Here is a 20,592-nt window from a genome sequence, read left to right as displayed (position 1 = left end):
TGATTATAATTAAAAGTCCAATATTACTACTTCTTTTGCAAAGAATAGGCTAAATGCCATCCTGGAAGAGTGGGAAAAATTCCCACCAAGGCACTTCAGGTAGACTGAGGGGGACGAAAAAAAAGGAACATTTCCTTAAAATGAATATATATTTATACTGTCCTCTCAACTGTACTGTTTAACTATAACAGGTACTGGGCATGCTTTAACACAAAAATGCAACTTGTTTTAAAGTTCAGCCCACCTTGTAAATTCCTTAAACAGGGTTTCATCAGTCTAGTAAAACCAAAAGGAAAATTCCATAAATGTCTTACTGCATCAAACTGTAGATTAAATATTTATTTTACACCTTTTATTGCCCAACCTACAATGATGAAAAAAATGAAAATATTTTTTTGCCAACTGACATCTATTATTTGACATGTTTTCTTAGATGGTCCAGAAAGGGGAAAAAAAATTCCAGGGCTACTTCATCAATTATCATCACACTTTGAGGAAAGTGGAATAATAGTTCATGATAATAGGTAAGATCAAGACAAAAACAAAAAAACAAACAAAAACAAACAAAAAACCTCCTACAACTCAACTAGTAATAGCAGAGTTAAAGCAGGAAATGACCAGTAATATGCCAATCAGCTAAGATTGATTATTTTTTGTGTGTGACAAGTAATTAATCTCTTTTCCTTTTGATTTTACCTGAAGAGGCCTAAATTTTAAGTCACAATTCAAAGACTTTATTTTACAGGATACAGTCAGAATCTTTGAGGAAACCAATACTTCACATGGCAAGGACCATGCCAGTTTAAGTCTCTTGCAGGATTTCCAAAGCTATAGTAATGTCATTCGATATAGACAATAAACAATTAATGAAAAGAAGTAGCCAGGCAAATTAAACCACAGAGACACTACTTCACATCTACTAACGTGGCCATAAATCAAAAGGACAGACAATAACATGTTGGCAAGAATGTGGAGAAATTAAAATCCTCATATATTGTGGGACTGTTAAATGAAGCAGCCACTCTGGAAAATAGTTTGACAGTGATGACCTGATAATTCCACTCCTACTTATCTACCCAAGAGAAATGAAACTCAATGTCCATACAAAGATCTGTACATAATTGTTTATGTCTGCATTATTCATATTAGTCAAAAAGTGGAAACAATGCAAATGTCCATTAATTGTGAACAGATAAAAAAATGTGGCACAATGGGATTCTACTCGGCAATAAAAAAATTAAAAAAAAAGAAGTACTCAAACATGCTACAACTTGGGTGAAATTCAGAATCATCATGTTAAGAAGCCAGACACAAAAGACTATGTATAGTATCATTCCATTTATATAAAATGTACAAAAGAGGCAAATCTATAGAGACAAAAAGTAGACTAGTGGCTACCTCAAGGTGGGAATGAGTAACTACAAACAAGAAAGAAGTTTCTTTTTAGAATGATGGGAATGTTCTGAAATTAGATTGTGGTAATGGCTGCACAACTCTATAAATTTAGTAAGAATTAGTGAGTTGGATACTTAAAACAATCGAATTTTATGGCATTTATTTATATATCAATAAAGCTGTTTTGTAAAAGAAATAGCTATATTTCTGTAAGATTTCTATATTTCTGTAAGACTCCTAGCAGACTATTCCTCTCTATCCAGAAGACTACTTCTGTTTTTTGTTTTGTTTTTTTTTTTTGGTGCCTATGCTAGATTATTATTAATTAATGTTAATCTTGGCCTAACATTCATTTGCATATTGGTAAGATTTACTTCCCAAAGGATTTGAGATATTTAAACGCTATGTGGTGTAAATTACAGTTCATTGCAACTGAGAAAATAAGTTGTCAATATAAAGAAACTGTTGGCTCAGTTGGAGGAGTGTGTGACTCTTGATCTCAGGGTCATGAGTTCAAGCCCCTCACTGGGTATAGAGATCACTAAAACTAAACAAACTTTAAAAAAATATTTAAAAATTGTCTATGCTGTACAAATAGTTGCTAAATTTGCATTATTTGGAATTTTAAGGTTTATTTGAAAATATGCAAATTTTCAAATAAAAATTAAAATTACGTGACATTTCAAATAATTGAAATTATTAAATAGATAATTTTTGCTTGGATGACCAGGTAATTGCTACAATAGTAAAGGGTGAGAATGAGAATTTTTTTTTTTAAGTTTATTTATTTATTTTGAGAGGGAGAGAGAGAGAGAGTGCAAGTGAGCGGGGGAGGAACAGAGAGAGAAGGAGAGAGAGAGAGTCCCAAATAGGCTCGGCACCAGCAATGTGGAACCTGATGCAGGGCCTGAACTCATGAACCATGAGATCATGACCTGAGCTAAAACCAAGAGTCGGACATTTAATCGACTGAGCCACCCAGATGCCCTGAGAATGTTTTTTAAAGGCAAGGCTGTAAGCAGACTGAACATCTGGGTAGGCCATTTATATAGTGACTGGAGCACTTAAAAAAAAAATAAAACAAATGAAAAAAACTTCTGAGCCTGTTTCTTCAGTAATGTTTGGGAAACTGGACCATGATGTGTAATTCATTGAGCACAACACTTAGTATACACTAGGTGTTTAAATTTTGTTTTTAACCCCAGCCATGTCTAGAATTACACAAAAATATCATATAATTTGGAGAGAATCTGTGTAAGTGGACTTCATCAAAGTGATCTCTCCTGAATTTTTGGATCAACACTGAAATAAAAGTATGAGTTCTTGATTCCATGACATAGTATTTCAAATACAATGGAGAGCTGAGTTAATTTCTGATTTTTAGATACGTTGAACTGTGGTATGAACTTGCAAATAGAAATGATAAGTAATTAGGAACAGTTTAAGCTATGAAGGAAGGATTTGAATGCTTATATTAATTAGACAACAGCAATTATTAAATTGAAGTATTCATTGGAAAACCAAGCTCTCTTAGCCTTCAATTTTGATTAGTTCAGCGGGGCATTTCTCTAAGCATCACAGGTACAAAAACAATTTCAATAAAGGAAATTTCCAAAGAACAAAACATCAGGAGATGGAGTCAACATACTATGAAAACAAATTAAACCTGAATACCTGTATCTAAACATTGGGGTTTTTTTTTTCCAATTTTTTTAAATGTTTATTTCTGAGAGAGAGAGAGAGAGAAACATGAAGGAGACGGAATCCAAAGCAGGCTCCAGGCTCTGAGCTGTCAGCATAGAGCACAACATGGGGCTCGAACTCACAGACTGTGAGATCATGATCTGAGCCAAAGTTGGATGCTTAACCAACTGAGCCATCCAGGTGCCCTATGAACATTTTTCAAACACCCCAAGAATCCCTCAACTTCTTATTTCTCATTGTCTGCATTTCTATGCAGTCACTTTTGCTTGGGGTTACATAAATGAAGATTTTCCTCATTCGCAGGAATTTGTAATGTATCTCCAAGTGAGTAAAAAGGGAGTCTTGTGCTAATATGCATCAAGACATTAACCAAGGATACTGTACAGATCAGACTTAATATTTATCTCCATTTTGATTTGATTTTAAAAATCCAACCATATCAAACTACAGTCTGTTGACACCATAGTATTTACTTTCAGGGAAAAAAAATCATTCTATATTAGAAATGAAAGCAATTTTTAAAAAATGAACCTAGTCTTATTACATGTCCAACTTAAGACATTACCGTCTTTACAAAAAGAAATTAAATTAGAAAATATATATTCATTCTAAAATAATTTGTTTTATTATTTCTTTGCAAAAAAAAAAAAAAAAGGCAGGAGAACTAATTAGTAAGGGCACAGAATTAAATTCCTATATTTAAACTCCAGCCTCATTACTTACCAGCTCAATGAGTTCAGTCAAATTACTTTGAGTTCTCTGGGTTTTCTCATTTATGATAGTAGAGAGACATTTCAGAAGAAATTTCCCATTTTTTCAAAATCTCTCCCCTAACCTTCCCCCTCAAGAAATCAAATAATAATAACATATTTATTAGGAGTTTTGTTTGAGAAACAGTATATATAAAAATTATGCATAACTTGAAAATAAATGTAGAAAAAAGTGTTGGTAGTGGGTGATAATCATTGAAAACAAACAACTTAAACACTACCCAAGATGGCAATAAGAGGCTATGTCTAAAATAACCATGGACTGACAGGGACCCAGCTTGGATGGAAGGTCCCACCACTGGTTGATGGAAGATATTAAGGTCTCTGGTTTCCACTCCCTTGTCAGTCAAGGCAATTGATATTGTTAATAATAGTAGTAACAGTAACAATAACGAGTTAGCATTTATTATTTATCAAGTACCAGACACATGTTCCATGTATTAGCTCATTTAATCCTTATAACTCTATGAAATAGACATTACCGCATCCCTATTGCACAGTTAACAAAACCTTAAATTGTTTTTTTTTTTTTTTTTTTTTTTCAATGTTTATTTATTTTTGGGACAGAGAGAGACAGAGCATGAACGGGGGAGGGGCAGAGAGAGAGGGAGACACAGAATCGGAAACAGGCTCCAGGCTCTGAGCCATCAGCCCAGAGCCCGACGCGGGGCTCGAACTCGGACCGCGAGATCGTGACCTGGCTGAAGTCGGACGCCCAACCGACTGCGCCACCCAGGCGCCCCAACAAAACCTTAAATTGTATAAAGCTAAACGTAAGCAGCAAAATACAGCAATTCAAATCCAAGTGACTGGCTCCACAGCTGAGCCAGTAGTTACCCACCAGTGATTTCATTCACATTCTTAACAAAACCCACCCATGTTCTCTTTCTTGTCTTGGCTCTGATCACTAAGAGGTGTCTGAAGAGTGGCAGTTAACCCCTAACTGCCATCAGAGACTTCTCTCTCTCATGTCTCTCCCTGGTTGCCTTCCTAGCAGGGGAGCTATCAGACCCTGTTAAAAGAGCAAATGAAAATACACGAAACTTCATGAAGTCCAACTTATTCAGCCCTAAAAATATGTAAAACAGTTAATATATTAATCACAGTACCACTTTGAGGATTAAATGTGCTAACACATACTGAGCTAACAACAGTAACAGACACATAAGAACTCAAAAAAATTATCTATTATGTCATTGGATGAATTACCCAATGCTTCCTTTTCCCTCATACTGCAGCATGAGACAAGGAAGGAATGCATATGCCTTATCTACATTCTTTCAGTTTTTATCATAGGATATATTCTCGTTTGTTATTCTAAAACATAACCTGACTAAACCACATATAAGTAATATGAATCAAGACTACAGTACCTTCCTTGTTTGCATATTTCTAATAGTGTACTATAAATAGCATAAAAATGTGTATCATATTTTTAAGGCAATTTAAATGCCAAGAGTATTACCATATCTTGGTTAGTTAAGTACATTTGTATTTTAGAAAATAACTAACATTATTGCTGTTCATTCATTCATTTGAAATAAAAAATGAGACCCTGAAACAGATCTAAATCTGTTCAATTATTCAAAATCAAATACATTAATTTGTTTGGCTTCCTTCCATTTATCTATATAGGGTAACATTACTATGGAGAAAAAACTTAAGATAAATTGCTCCTGGGTGCTTAGTCCAGATTCCTCAGAATTACAATCTAAGGGAGCTGGTCCACTGTCATCATTGGTCAAGAAAAGTTATGCTGTAATTGTAAGAATCCAGGCAGCTATAAAACTGCTACTGACTCAAGTATGCCTACAGAAGTTATACCTTTAATCTTAGTATGGAGAATTAAGGAAAAACTCTGCAGAAGAAGAAATAAAATATTCACTTACAGATTTTAACTTTATAATGAACTATTTATCTAGATACTAAGACTGTACAAAAGTACTAATTTTTGTCAAGTGGCTTATAAAGGATTTGCAGTCTTATGCTGTATAGACCTGTATTAACTTCTTGTATTAAGAAGATAACTGAGGCTTTAAGAAGGGTCAGAAAGTTCTATACCTAGTATTTAGGGGCAGAACCCAAGTTCTGACTTACAACCCCATGTCCTTTCAGCTGAACCACATTGTTTTTATGTAACTTGGTCGGCATTTTCCTAAGAATGTTCCACAAGTACTTGGGGAAAAAAACCCCAAGTCAAACAAATTGAGAAATGATATCTTCTTTGCCTCTTAGGTAGTAAATAACACTACACGTATTTGCATAATAAAACCCTGTAATCAGAAACTTGTTTATCTTTGTCTAGCTCAGTATCTCCCAAACTCTTTGATCACAAAATCCCTCTATTTTGCTAATGCCTACTGACATTATTCAGTATGCACTTTGGGAAATATTGCTATAGGCTAAAGCATTATGTTTAGCACTTAATGTAATAAATATTCAGCATACAGACAGAATTTCACACATTACCATTAAATAAGTTACTTGAATTAGTGTCTAACTTGGTGCATGGCACATCCTAAGCACTCAATATAACGAAGAACTACATGAACTAAATAAAAGTTTAAGGTAAGTATTGTCTCCCGAGAGCACTGTTCTCAAAGCAGCAGACATTTACCAAGTACCAACTATAAGGTAAAGCACTGGAATAAATGATGTAGATACAAACATAATGATTCCTACCCTTACAGATTAGCGGGGGGGGGGGGGGGGGGGATTAATTATAATGCAAGTCAAGCTGTGATAAATGCTAGAATACACAAATACTACTGTAACACAGAGATAAAAGAAAAATTGAATTTATAGAAAAATTCCCCTGTAATTGCTCTTAGATGTAGCAGAAGTAATTCAGTCTATAACTATACCACCATCTCAACATGTTTATATCTAGGATGATTAAAAAAGGATCAAGATCTCTCTGTAGTTTTCCTTGTCCCTATGCAGGAAGGATTGCTCCCATTTCAAATTTGCTTCTTCAAAGGAACACAGTCAAATATGACTAGACACTCAGAAGCCATCTAAATAAGCTCCCAATGGCAAAACAGAACAATCTAAGCATGAATAACTGCAACAGTTTGAAGCATGTAAAGTATCTTTAAACCAAGAGTTCACAATGATATTTAAAAACAACCAACAGTGCTGACTTTTGAAGGATGGTATGTAACTACCATGTTACTTGGTATACTTGTAAAAAAGAAGAAGAATCAAGAAATAAAAAATACTTACTACTGCCATGAAAACAGCACACATAACCTTTGTATAGGAGAAGTAGCTTGGGACACCTAATCCAGTCCCCATGGGGTTAGGAAAGATGTCCTTGAAGAAGATACTAGCTTTGAGTTTTAAGGACCAATTTAAGTGAGATTTAAAAAAAAAAAAAAAAAAAGCAGATGTGGGCATCCCAAGCAGTAAGGTGAAAAGCAGCATGGAGAGACTTCAAAAAGTTGTATTTGGTGGAGGATGGAGTTAATGAATAAAAGCTGAAGGCTGGATGGGGCTGGAAAGCCAACTGAAACTGGATGTTAAAAAAATTCCTTAAAGGCCTTGGGAAGAAGATTATACCACACGTAAGAGGAAATCTTGGAAGAGTGTTATTCAGTAGGTAAATGACAAGGTCAAATTTTTATTTAAGACAAGTCACCCTGGTGGGTTGTGAAGAGAAAATATTTGACTGAAAATAAGAATGAAGAAAACAATGAAGGAAGGGAGATCATAGGAAATCTGAAAAATATCTGGGAGATAAAAGTAGTGACAGAATGGTGACTGGAAAAACAAACTTAGATGGAAATTTATGTGACTTACCATAATGCTTTACAGACAATTCCACTGTAGCATTTACCATAAAGTATAATAGTTATTTGCATTTTGGTTCCTCCATGATGCAGAGTTGTATTAAGCGCTCAGTGCCTTATACATAGTAGGTCCATCATAAATATTATTTAAAGGTAGACAGATGCAAATTCTACCATGACATTATTTTTTTGGAGAGACAGAGAGACAGAGAAAGTCTTGGTCATAAAAGTCTTTAGTGTTAAAAGTCAAACTGTACTAGTAAAACTAAATGTACTGAATTTTCCCTAATTGAAGTCAATGTAATAAGGCTTCACCTAGCAATTTTCCTTTGTTTTCTACCAGTAAATAAAAATAAACCACACAGCAAAGTGTTACAATGTCCATAAAGCGGTAATTAAAATATATCCTGCTGTCTACCATTTTGAGATTGGAAAAATAAGATCTCATCTTCTTATTCCCTAATGTTTGAAAAGATTTAAATTTTAATAAGGCCACCTGACTTTCTCTTTACATACTGTCTTTTACCTGGTTAGAGCCACATACCAACCCATTTCTCCATAAACAAGGTAAACCAGAACTCTTTATCTGTACTTCTAATTCCCTCATGGGGTTGGGTGGGGGAAGACATTAAAAACAGAAAGCAGGGGCGCCTAGGTGACACAGTCGGTTAAGCGTCCGACTTCAACCAGGTCACGATCTCGCGGTCCGTGAGTTCGAGCCCCGTGTCGGGCTCTGGGCTGACGGCTCAGAGCCTGGAGCCTGTTTCCGATTCTGTGTCTCCCTCTCTCTCTGCCCCTCCCCCATTCATGCTCTGTCTCTCTCTGTCCCAAAAATAAATAAACGTTGAAAAAAAAAAAATTAAAAACAGAAAGCAAACTAAAACAAGATTCCACTTTAAGTGAATATAACATATCCTAATAAGGATATTAATTTTAGGCAAAAACTAGAATGAGAAATTTTTAAGTTTCATAGCTTCTTCAGCATTTCCTTCTTGTGAATCAGTCCCTGGTATTGAATTAACAGCTTTCATTTGAATAAACTCTAGGGGCCATATGGCAAAGAGCAATTTAGCTTCTAAGTTGCTCTGTTAAACAGCATTTATAAATGTTATTCATCGTGCAACTATAAACATTCAGCAGGTTAACACCAGTGTTTTAGACACTCTCAGGCCTTTTCAAAGCTGGTACATTTGCCTAATTTTAGGCAGCCAACGGCAACCTACCAACTTATTTCACCACTATGTCTGTTACCATGGTTAAAGATAAACTCCAAGATATTTGGAATATAACTGGCAAACATTCTATCCTTGGCTAACATTTCTATTCTAAATCTATTCATCAGAAAATGAAAATGGTTAGAAACTAGTTTTCCAGTATGCCATAAAATAATTTTCTTCCCAACTCCCAAGAGGCATAAGAAGCTTTATTCATTAAAAATTTCAACTCTAGTCAAATAATACTGTTTCTTGAATCTCCTCATACCTGTGTAAACAACTACTTTAATTATTAGGCACTGTTACTGGCAACTGCTGTAGGCACATAGATGTTTCCTTTTAATGGAATAACTATTACATTTATCCAAAAGAAAAAAAAAATTCATAAGCAAATAAGTAAGAGAACCACAGCATTTCAAAGAGGTTATGCACTATGTAGAAATTCCTATTTCTGACGCATCAATGTATTTGCAAAACAAAAACAAAACCTTCTATTTCCAAACACTCAGTTTCTAAAGAGGACAAACATAAATACTAACCATTTAGGTGTTTATGTCTTCACAGTTTAAAAAGATGTTGCAAAAACTTTAAAAATAGATAAAGAACTTTCTACTGAAAGTGTTTTTGTGAAACCAGTACTTCTATACTCAGGAGTACTGAATATAGGTCCCCTTGGAGTCTGTAAACATTACTGGGTAGCCCAGAAGGATATTGCTAGGGAATAGTGAAAGGTTTCTTTCTTTTTTTTTTTTTCTCCAATTTTTTCCATTTTCTTTACCCATGGGAGGTGAAGCTGCTATCTCAACTAAGTACAGGTTCTGCTTGTTCAAAAAGTGAAATTCTGTAACTCATGGTACAGCTGACAAGATCTCTAGACTAGATTTAAAAAACAAAACAAAACCTTTTTCCCTTATCTCTCAGTGTCTCAGTTTCCTCATCTGTAAAATAAAAATATTAGAATGGTTAATTTTAAGGTCCTTCCCATCTCTACTTTCTGATTCCTTAGTAAGAAGTTAGATTCTAGCACACGGCAACCTCAGGGATAGCCTCAAGCAAACACACATGAAGGAAAGAACGAAGGAAGGAAGGAAGGAAAGAAGGAAGGAAGGAAGGAAAGGAAAGGAAAAGAAGGAAGAGAGAGAGAGAAAAGAAAGAGAAGAGAGAGAAGAGAAAGAAAGAGAAAGCAAGCAAGCAAGCAAGCAAGCAAGAAGCAAGCAAGCAAACTGGAGATTTCTGAACCTTAGAGATATGTCTGCAAAATCAGTTCACTGGAATACTTGACTTTTTACCCAAGGAGAAATTCCCTTGAGCCTTCCATCAGGTTTTGCTTCAGAGCAATGTAATTAATTTATCTTCAGTTCCACTAACTGATTAAACAACAAATGGAGAGAAGTTTATAGAAGTAAACATTCACAGGAAAGGAAGAGAGATTAATTACAATGCATTCTAGATCAAAGCTGAAATTAATAGACGAAAACAACCACTGCTCAGAAAAATATTAGAAATGGCTATTTCTATTCAATTTGCAGTTGTAGTTAAAGAATTTTTTGTTGGGAATGCAAGCTAGTGCAGCCACTCTGGAAAACAGTATGGAAGTTCCTCAAAAAACTAAAAATAGAACTACCATACGATCCAGCAATTGCACTACTAGGCATTTACCCATGGGATACAGGTGTGCTGTTTCGAAGGGACACATGCACCCCCATGTTTATAGCAGCACTATCAACAATAGCCAAAGTATGGAAACAGCCCAAATGTCCATCGCGCGCACACACACACACACACACACACACAATGGAGTATTACTCGGCAATCAAAAAGAATGAAATCTTGCCATTTGTAACTACGCGGATGGAACTGAAGGGTATTATGCTAATTGAAATTAGTCACAGAAAGACAAAAATCATATGACTTCACTCATACAAGGACTTTAAGAGACAAAACAGATGAACATAAGGGAAGGGAAACAAAAATAATATAAAAACAGGGAGGGGGACAAAACAGAAGAGACTCATAAATATGGAGAACAAACTGGAGGTTACTGGAGGGGCTGTGGGAGGGGGATGGGCTAAATGGGTAAGGGGCACTAAGGAATCAATTCCTGAAATCATCGTTGCACTATATGCTAACTAATTTGGATGTAAAATTTAAAAAAGAAAAAAGAAAATAAAAAAAAAAGAACTTTTTGTAAAGAGTCAAAAATAAAACAAAGTTTGGTCATTTAAAAAAAGGTACCCAGAAAGTTCACCCAGCAGTGTAGTATGGGCCTGCAAATACCATGTAAAGTTAGGTGGCATTAAATGTAAGAAACTGTATCTATCCTTCTATTTATTTAATCTATCCACTTTATTTTTTTTAGAGAGAGAGAGAAAATACAAGTAGGGGAAAGGGGTAGAGGGAGGGAGGAAGAAAGAGAGAGAGAGAGAGTCAGTCCTAAGTAGGCTCCATGCTCAGCAAGAAGCCCAACTCAGGGCTAGATCCCAAGATCCTGGGATCATGACCTGAGCTGAAATCAAGAGTCAGATGCTCAACTGACTAAGCCACCCAGGTGCCCCAATCTATCTATCCACTTTTTAATGTATCATTTGTTTTGTTTATTCCCCAAACACCTCTTGCCAAAAAAGAAGAAAATGATCTCAGATAAATAATGACATATGCTGAGAAAAAAACTATTTGTGCTAGAAATTAAAGCAAAGGATAAAGGAGACAGCAATTAAATGCAAGTACAGAATACAAAAACACACAAAAGATTAACCACTTCTTTTAATGTTTTTCTATTTTAATAGATACAAAAATGTTCAGTTTACAAGAACTACTAACCAAAACCTTTAATTAACCAAATATATTATTAACAACAACACTCCATATTTAGTGAAAGAGAACATAAGGCACAGGAACTGGTATTTAGCAATATTTACTGAATACCTACTATACACCAACACTGTACCTGGTGTTTACATGTTATCTCATTTACTCATCATAGCAATCTTTAAGGATTCTCATCTCAGTATTATAGACAAAGAAACTAAAACTCAGTAAAGTTAAGAAACTAGTGTTGTACATAATTAGCCCCAAATACAAGTTCCTGAAGCATCAAAGAGATTGATAATTGTTCAAAAGTCTGTAGCAAATATAGAAAAAAATAGAAAAAAAATGTTCTCATACATTTAATTCAATAAGAGTTTAAATTTTTAAAACTTCATAGTTTGGGGGCACCTGGTGTGGCTCTGTTGGTTAAGTGTCCTACTCTTGATTTCAGCTCAGGTCATGATCTCACAAGATTGAGCCCCATGTAGGGCTCTGAGCTGACAGTGAGGAGCCTGCTTGGGATTCTCTCTCTCTCTCTCTCTCTCTCTCTCTCTCCCTCTCCTCCCCTCACTTTCTGCCCTTCCCTGCTCCCATGTACATGCGTGCATGCTCTTTCAAAAGAAATAAGCTTTGAAAAAGAAATAAATGAAACTCCATACTTTAACTCAACTGACACAGTTTTACATCTGAAACAACAGATTAATATTTTAAACACATTTAAATATTTACTTTTATATATAAAATTGTTTGGTTCAAATATAAACAATTGGCATTTTAAGAAACAGTCAAAATTGATCAAAAAGTAGATCTGATGACCCTTAAAGATTAGAACATTGAAAAATATACACTGTGGTTTAACTTACATGCAGTTTTAAAGGGAAAGAATGTTATTATTATCTATGATAATTACGACAATAAACCTCATATAATTAGATTACATAAAGAACACAAATATCTATGTATTTATTAAGAACTGGAAGCAGAAAATTGTGTTGAATTCTATAGAAACTTCTTCCTTATCATATGGGAGGAGCTAAGTGATCACAATCTTAACTTTTAAGAATATAAAGAAAATAGTGAGGATCCTGATCTTCTTCTACTCAGTACAATACTGGTGGTCTACGACACAGCTAAACAAAAGGACATAAATAAAGCTACACATCTTCACACTGAATCCACTCAAACCAATCATATGCTTTAGACATACTTCTGTAGTGGGGAAAAAAACCACATGTCTTCCCAGAACTTTGGAATGTTACCTCACTTGAAAATAGGGTCTTTGCAGGTGTAAATGATTAAGGATCTCAAGATGAAATCATTCTGAATTTAGAGCAGATCTAAATCCACTGACTGGTGTCCTTATAAGAAGAGTCAAGAAGACAACATGAAGATGGAGGGAGAGACTGGAATGATGCATCAGAAAACTAAGGATTGTGTTCATTAGAAGCTAGAAGAGGGACACCTGGGTGTCTCAGCCAGTTAAACAGCCAACTTTGGCCCAGGTCACGATCTCATGGTTCATGAGTTTGAGCCCTACATCGGGCTCTGCACTGACAGTGTGGAGCCTGCTTAGGATTCTCTCTCCCTCTTTCTCTCTGTCCCTCCCCCATTTGTGTGCTCTCTCTCAAAATAAATAAACTTAAAAAAAAAAAAAAAAAGCTAGAAGAGGCCCATGGGACAATTTCTCCCTCAAGCCTCCCTACAGAGGGAACCAGCCCTGCTGACACTTTGATTTTGGACTTCTGGCCTCCTGAACTGTGAAAAAAAATAACTTCTGTTGTTTTAAGCAACCCAGTTTGTGGTCCTTTGTTACAAAAGCCCCAGGAAACTTATAAAACTTCTTATAGTATCTTGATATAATAACCACTGAGTTAATCCACTTCATTATCACAATAAATGAAACCATGAAAACAGAAACAGAAGCACTCTGAAAAATAAATGCTTTTAAATGTGAGGCAGTGCTATCACATCACCACCACCATCATCATCATCACCATCATTACTGTTGTTAAATCAACAGATATATATATATAATACTAACCATCTTTTAAAAAAAATGTGTATCTCCTCACTTTTGCATTAGAAGTCATCTAAAAATAAACTCTCAAATTAAACAAGAAAATCTTATAGTAAAAGTTTCTTCAGTCTGTTTTTCAAAGCTACGTTAGTACAGGATGAGTGACCTGAAAGTCAGTAGACCTGAGTTTTGGTTTTATAACTAATTCATGACTATGATCAAGTTATTAGATCTACAGGCATCAGGTTTCTTACCTATAAAGCAAAAAGTTTAACAGAAACCAGATGATCTCTAAAGTCAAACTATCATGACTACTGCACAGCATAGTTTCTTTCTTTCTTATAACTAAAACTAAAACTAAAACTCAAATTATTTATGCTATAAATACCCGAACTGGAAATGGATAAAGGTGGAAAATCAAGGACTTCATGACTAAAACGGGGAGAAAAACCTTAAGTGAAAAGGCAAATATTTGAGCAACTAAACTAACCAATCTATTTCTGGTAGGACAAGTCTTATTTTTGGCAAGTAAGTGACATTAAAAAGGAAGAAGTGGAAAACATGATCAGTGACTGAAGCAAGGACAGTTGAAGTTTAAAAGTTACACTTAATCATGATTTTATGGTATGAGTGTTAGACAACAAACGTCAACAAATACCCACTGTTTTAACATTGAATATTAGAAGCCTGACATTTTACATTTCTCAAGTAAGAATCTTTTTTTAGCCTCATGAGAATTTTTACAATCCATGAAATAAAGCACTCTGATAAGTTTGGGGAGCAATTCATCTGATAAGTATGGTGAATATGAAGTAATAATAATAGAAATAATTCTCATTTATTGAAGGTTTACCCTGTGTGGAGCACTTTGCTTAACATTTTACATATATCATCAGTTACTCCTAAAATAAATACAAAAAATGGTATTTATGCACATGAAAAAAGTGAAATTCAGAGACATTAAGCAACCTGTCCAAAATCATACTGGCTTTCAAGAACAAGGATTCAAATCTCAGCTTTCTAACCCCAAAATCTATGTTCTTGTTACCCATTAAGATACACAGCTTTGCACAGTGGTCACCCTCAACAAGGGCAGGTTGTGACTGAGAGGGAGGGATGAAAGTTTTGTAGAGCTGGTTAACATTCTGTTTCTTGATCTGAGTTTTTTCATAAACAAGACACAAACAGTCCTAAACACAAACAGGTATTCAGTTTGTAAAAATTCATGAAGCTGAACACTTAAAATCTGTGTGGTCTTCTGAGTATGTTACACCTCAATAAAATGTATATATATTGCCTTTGCATTAGTCAGAACTTTCTGTTTTGCAAGTAAAAATCCAATTCACACTAGCATCAGCAAAAAGGGGGGGAAGGGTTATTGGCTGACATGGGTAAACAACTCCAAGTTTGGAGTGAAGTTAATCTTGGGGTGAAGTGAATCCAGGGACTAGAGCGCTATGCTGGCCTGTGGTTGTCTCTTTTTTTCCCTATTTCTGACCTGCTCTGGTGCTGTCTCATTGTCTTCTGCCTGCTGCAGACTTTCAATCCTTCTAGCGCCTTGAAAGAAGCAACAGGGTCTTTTTCATCACCTCTAGTGAAAAATAAAAGGTTTGGGGGAGCCTGGGTGGCTCAACCTCTTGAATTTGGTTCAGGTCATGATCCCTTATCTCCTGAGTTCAAGACCCTCATTTGTGCTATAACAGCGCAGAGCCTGCTTGGGATTCTCTCTCTTTCTCTCTCTGCCCCTACCCAGCTTACTTACATGTGTACGTGCTTGCACTCACTCTCTCTCTCCCTCAAAAATAAATACATTTTAAAAAATAAGTAAGTAAAATTACATTAAATATTTAATGGTACATATGAGAATATGGTTCAGGAAAAAAAACTTAGAAGAAAAAAAGTAATAAACCCATTTGTCTGAGGCTCAGTACTTCAATTTAACAGCCCAATACTAATGGAAATCTATTCTGGTTTCTCCAATTACCATTCTTGAGGCATTAATTTTTCTTCTGAATTAGTGACTGAAGATTATTTTTTTCAATAGGGGCTTTCAAATTATTCATGACTATGGATGGCTACAATAGTACCAAATGAAGTTTAAAATAAGATGTTAAAAGAACTTTTAAAAATTTCAAAATAAATCATGCAGAGAATAATTCATTTAAAGGTACCCTGACATCATCTAATTAGATTTAATACTTTAAAACTTTTGTTTTTATTTTCTCCTTGAAATTTCACATCTGATATTAGAGTTCATGTTCACAACAGTCCACAGATCAAGTCATGGTCTTTGGGGTTAGCTAGTGCTCAGTACTCAAAACAAAAATATAAAGATGTCACCATTTTTAAGTGGAAAAGGTGACACTAAAGTGAGTTACAACTAAACATACATATGTTCAAGAAAATGAAGCTGAACATTTCTTTTTTTAAAATAAACTTTTTTTAATGTTTATTTTTGAGAGAGAGCGCACGCGCGCATGTGCGCGCATACACACACACACACACACACACACACACACGCAAGTGGGGGAGGGGCAGAGAGAGAGGGAGATACAGAAACCAAAGCAGGCTCCAGGCTCTGAGCTGTCAGCACAGAGCCCAACAGGCAGGGCTCAAACTCATGGACGGCGAGATCATGACCTGAGCTGAAGTCAGACACTTAACCAACTGAGTTACTCAGGTGCCCCTGAACATTTCTTGGTTTTATTTATAGCAATACTTCCTACTATAAGCTGAATACCACTGAATGATAGGTCACAAAAATTAAAGAATGTTAAAATACTAATGTTTTAAAAATTATCTAATTGAAGACTTAGAGGGTTCAAATCACATGCAAAAATTTTATTGTGTTTCTATATTATATACACTGTTCTGGCAATAAGATCCTGAGAATTTGGAAAGTTCATCACAATTTCAAAGGGATGTATGATTGAAAAGCAGCTGAGGATGATTATCAAGTTAATGTAGTGAGTGGTAAGCGAAACTCAAATGAAGTTATTTGACCATGGTCATATAATCAGCAAGTATCATATCAGCATCAGCAGTCAAGCCTTCTTTTCACTGAAACTTAAACACCTGTGAAAGGACTTTTTAAATAAATATGTATTTAAGAAAAAAACAAATCTGTATGACCTAAGAGGAGTGAAGGGAACTCTCAGGTGGATGGTAAAAGAAAACTCAAAATGGATAAAGGACCTGAATGTGAGACAGGAAACCATCAAAACCCTAGAAGAGAAAGCAGGAAAAAACCTGTCTGACCTCAGCCGCAGCAATTTCTTACTTGACACATCCCCAAAGGCAAGGGAATTAAAAGCAAAAATGAATTACTGGGACCTTATGAAGATTAAAAGCTTCTGCACAGCAAAGGAAACAATCAACAAAACTAAAAGGCAACCAACGGAATGGGAAAAGATATTTGCAAATGACATATCGGACAAAGGGCTAGTATCCAAAACCTATAAAGACCTCACCAAACTCCATACCCGAAAAACAAATAATCCAGTGAAGAAATGGGGAGAAAACATGAATAGACACTTCTCTAAAGAAGACATCTGGATGGTCAACAGGCACATGAAAAGATGCTCAACATCGCTCCTCATCAGGGAAATATAAATCAAAACCACACTCAGATATCACCTCACGCCAGTCAGAGTGGCCAAAATGAAAAATCAGGAGACTCTAGATGCTGGTGAGGATGTGGAGAAACGGGAACCCTCTCGCACTGTTGGTGGGAATGCAAACTGGTGCAGCCGCTCTGGAAAACTGTGGAGGTTCCTCAAAAAATTAAAAATAGATCTACCCTATGACCCAGCAATAGCACTGCTAGGAATTTACCCAAGGGATACAGAAGTACTGATGCATAGGGGCACTTGTACCCCAATGTTTATAGCAGCACTCTCAACAATAGCCAAATTATGGCAAGAGCCTAAATGTCCTTCAACTGATGAATGGATAAGGCAATTGTGGTTTATATACACAATGGAACACTACGTGGCAATGAGAAAGAATGAAATATGGCCTTTTGTAGCAATGTGGATAGAACTCGAGAGTGTTATGCTAAGTGAAATAAGTCATACAGAGAAAGACAGATACCATATGCTTTCACTCTTATGGGGATCCTGAGAAACTTAACAGAATCCCATGGGGAGGGGTGAAGGAAAAAAAAAAGAGGTTAGAGAGGGAAGGAGGGAGCCAAACATAAGAGACTCTTAAAAACTGAGAACAACTGAGGGTTGATGGGGGGTGGGAGGAAGGGGAGGGTGGATGATGGGTAGTGAGGAGGGCACCTGCTGGGATGAGCACTGGGTGTTGTACGAAAACCAATTTGGCAATAAATTTCATATTTAAAACAAAACAAAACAAAACAAAACAAAACAAAACACCAAGAGGGCAGATGAGAGGTGTGACATGAGGACAATCCCCCCAGAATGTAAGAGAAGGACAGAGAATTCTAGGAGGTCATTCCCAAAGGGGGGCTTGTGGGGGGAGGCAAAGAACTACTAGAATATTTGAATATGACTGACTACAACAAAAGGAGTTTTATAGTTCTATCAGAGACTTTGGAGAATTAGAAAAATTAAGCAAAAGGAGGAAAAAGTTGCACAGACAGAAAATATCAGAGTATATGGCATGACATAGCTCTAAACAACGCATACACAAACAGCTCTGCATAGTGATTTCACCAAAATTTGTAGTCATTGGGAGGATTCGGGTAAGGAATACTGGTTGAGGAGGGACTCATAAAAAAGCTAAATCTTTATCATACAGTCAGAAATCAACAAGTAACATCTATAATGAAATAATCAAGAAAGGGCCAAGTTTAAAACATAAATACCATTTAAAAAAAAGCAGTATAATTTAATAGGGCACTAATGCATTTTCACCAGGACAATTCTTTGTTGTATCGGGCTATGTTAGAGTACAGATAAGCAAACTAAGGCCTGTGGACCAAATCTAACCCACTGCCTGTTTTTGTAAATTAATTTTTATTTGAACACAGCCATACTCATTCATTCATTCATTTATGTACTGTCTATGGCTGCTTTTGTACCATAGAACAGCAGAACTAAATAGCTGTCACAGATACGTATGACTCTCAAAGCCTAAAATATTTACTATATGGCCCTTTACAGAAAAAGTCTGCCAACCCTTGTTTAGAGTATTGCATGACATTTAGTATCTCTGATTTCTAACCCACAAATATCAGCATTCTCCCAAAAGTAATTAAGAAAACCAAAACTTCACACCCCACATTTGTAAACCATCCTTCCTAACTCCCTACCAGCGATGAGGAGTAGTAGAACTTTGGTTTCAGCTATAAAGAATGTAAAATCATTGCCTCTGGGGAGCAAAGCTCAGAGGCTGGGTAAGGACAGGGAAAGGTAGTACTGGTGGCTATTTTTTTTTCCCAATTAGCCCAGAAACATTAATTTTTCAAAGTAGTCACATGTATTTCTTCAAGACAATTAAATTTAAAAGCAAAATTTAAAAATAGAGCAAATAAAATCTGGTTAATGGTTCTGGTGACTCAGTAACATAAAATGTGTGATTACATTTGCTAGATATAATTTGTGACATCTGTTATGGTTGCTCTGGAGAATTTTTTGGTTGCACATATCTAAAGCTGCTAGGTAAATGACCCGCAGATAAGAAGGGTATTAGTGAGCTAACTGAATGCGAGTGTAATATTTCAAACCCTCCGTTACCAAGAAAGGACAGTAAATCTAGCATGTTCTACAAATGATCTTCAGTGAACTTCGAAATGTTTAACATAAAAAATCAGATAGATAAAATGCTTAGTAAACATTACTAACTCTCATAATAAGTAGGCATTAACAGAAAAGCTTTCAAGGATTTATGTAGGAAATAAAAAATAATAAAAAATAATTTTGTTTCAGTTTCATTATTCAGTTTTAAGTTGAATGGAAGTTTAAAGGTAAAGATGACATGAATACAGAAAAACAAAAGACAGAATTAATAGTATGATCAATGTCAATACTTCCAATTCAGTACCTTATATGAAACATGTGATCCTGTATATCTGTGGCATGTTCTACACAGAAGAGAAACACATCCAAAGACAGACTGTATTCTCAGGTTTGCTTAATCTTGAAAGCACTCTAATTACCATGTCCAATTCAAGTAAACTTACAAATTGTCTGATTTTACCCCATATGAGAAAAGCTTTAAATATATAATTATATTTTGTTAATAGGGACTTGAAGAATAAAGCATCAAAAATGTTTTAAACTATGAAAACAAACATAACTCACCACATACACTAAAAATCTAAAATACTACATATAACAACATACATTTTAAAGAGCCTAAACAACACTCTTTAGGAAAAAACACTTATTTTCAAAAAAGACATTTATTCTCTTGCACTTCATAAAAATATTACATTGAAAGCTTATTTTGAAATATATAGAGGACACAGCTAGTTTAGTAGTTAGGACAATTAATGCTAAAACATAGAAATAAACATTTTACTATTTTGGTTTGAAAAACACAGACCTCAAAGGTTTATTTTATTTTATTGAAAAGATTCAACTGTTGAGTTGAACTTACAAGAAACAGATTAAGACTATAGTTTCTAGATATAAAAAGTTATAAAATTACAAGACTTCTGCTAACCTAGCTTTAAAAGAAGTTAATGCAAGAAAAATTTAATGCTTTTATAAAATGCTAATTATATTCAAAGTCCTGGAAATCTGGCTTATAACTGAAAATAATTAATCTAGCTACTACTTTAATAATGTGGAGTAAAAAGTGGAGAAAAACACTGTGAAGCATCATCTTTCTAATTTCTTTAGAAATAAAACTAGCACAAGAAAAACCAAAATGCTCCCATTCCACTCAAAAGATCCTGAAATCTATATGTCATTATTTCA

General features: G+C 35.2%; 1 protein-coding gene across 4 annotated transcripts in view; it reads right to left on the bottom strand.

Annotated features, from left to right (window-relative positions):
* The window catches only part of PHTF2 (putative homeodomain transcription factor 2), a 137,313-nt gene that overhangs the window by 84,136 nt on the left and 32,585 nt on the right, over positions 1–20,592 (bottom strand). The gene's annotated exons all lie outside the window — the stretch shown is intronic.

The sequence above is a fragment of the Prionailurus viverrinus genome, chromosome A2 (assembly GCF_022837055.1).
Source record: "Prionailurus viverrinus isolate Anna chromosome A2, UM_Priviv_1.0, whole genome shotgun sequence".
Classification (NCBI taxonomy): domain Eukaryota; kingdom Metazoa; phylum Chordata; class Mammalia; order Carnivora; family Felidae; genus Prionailurus; species Prionailurus viverrinus.
Note: the sequence above shows the minus strand (reverse complement) of the source record. Positions and strands in the feature narration are given on the sequence as shown.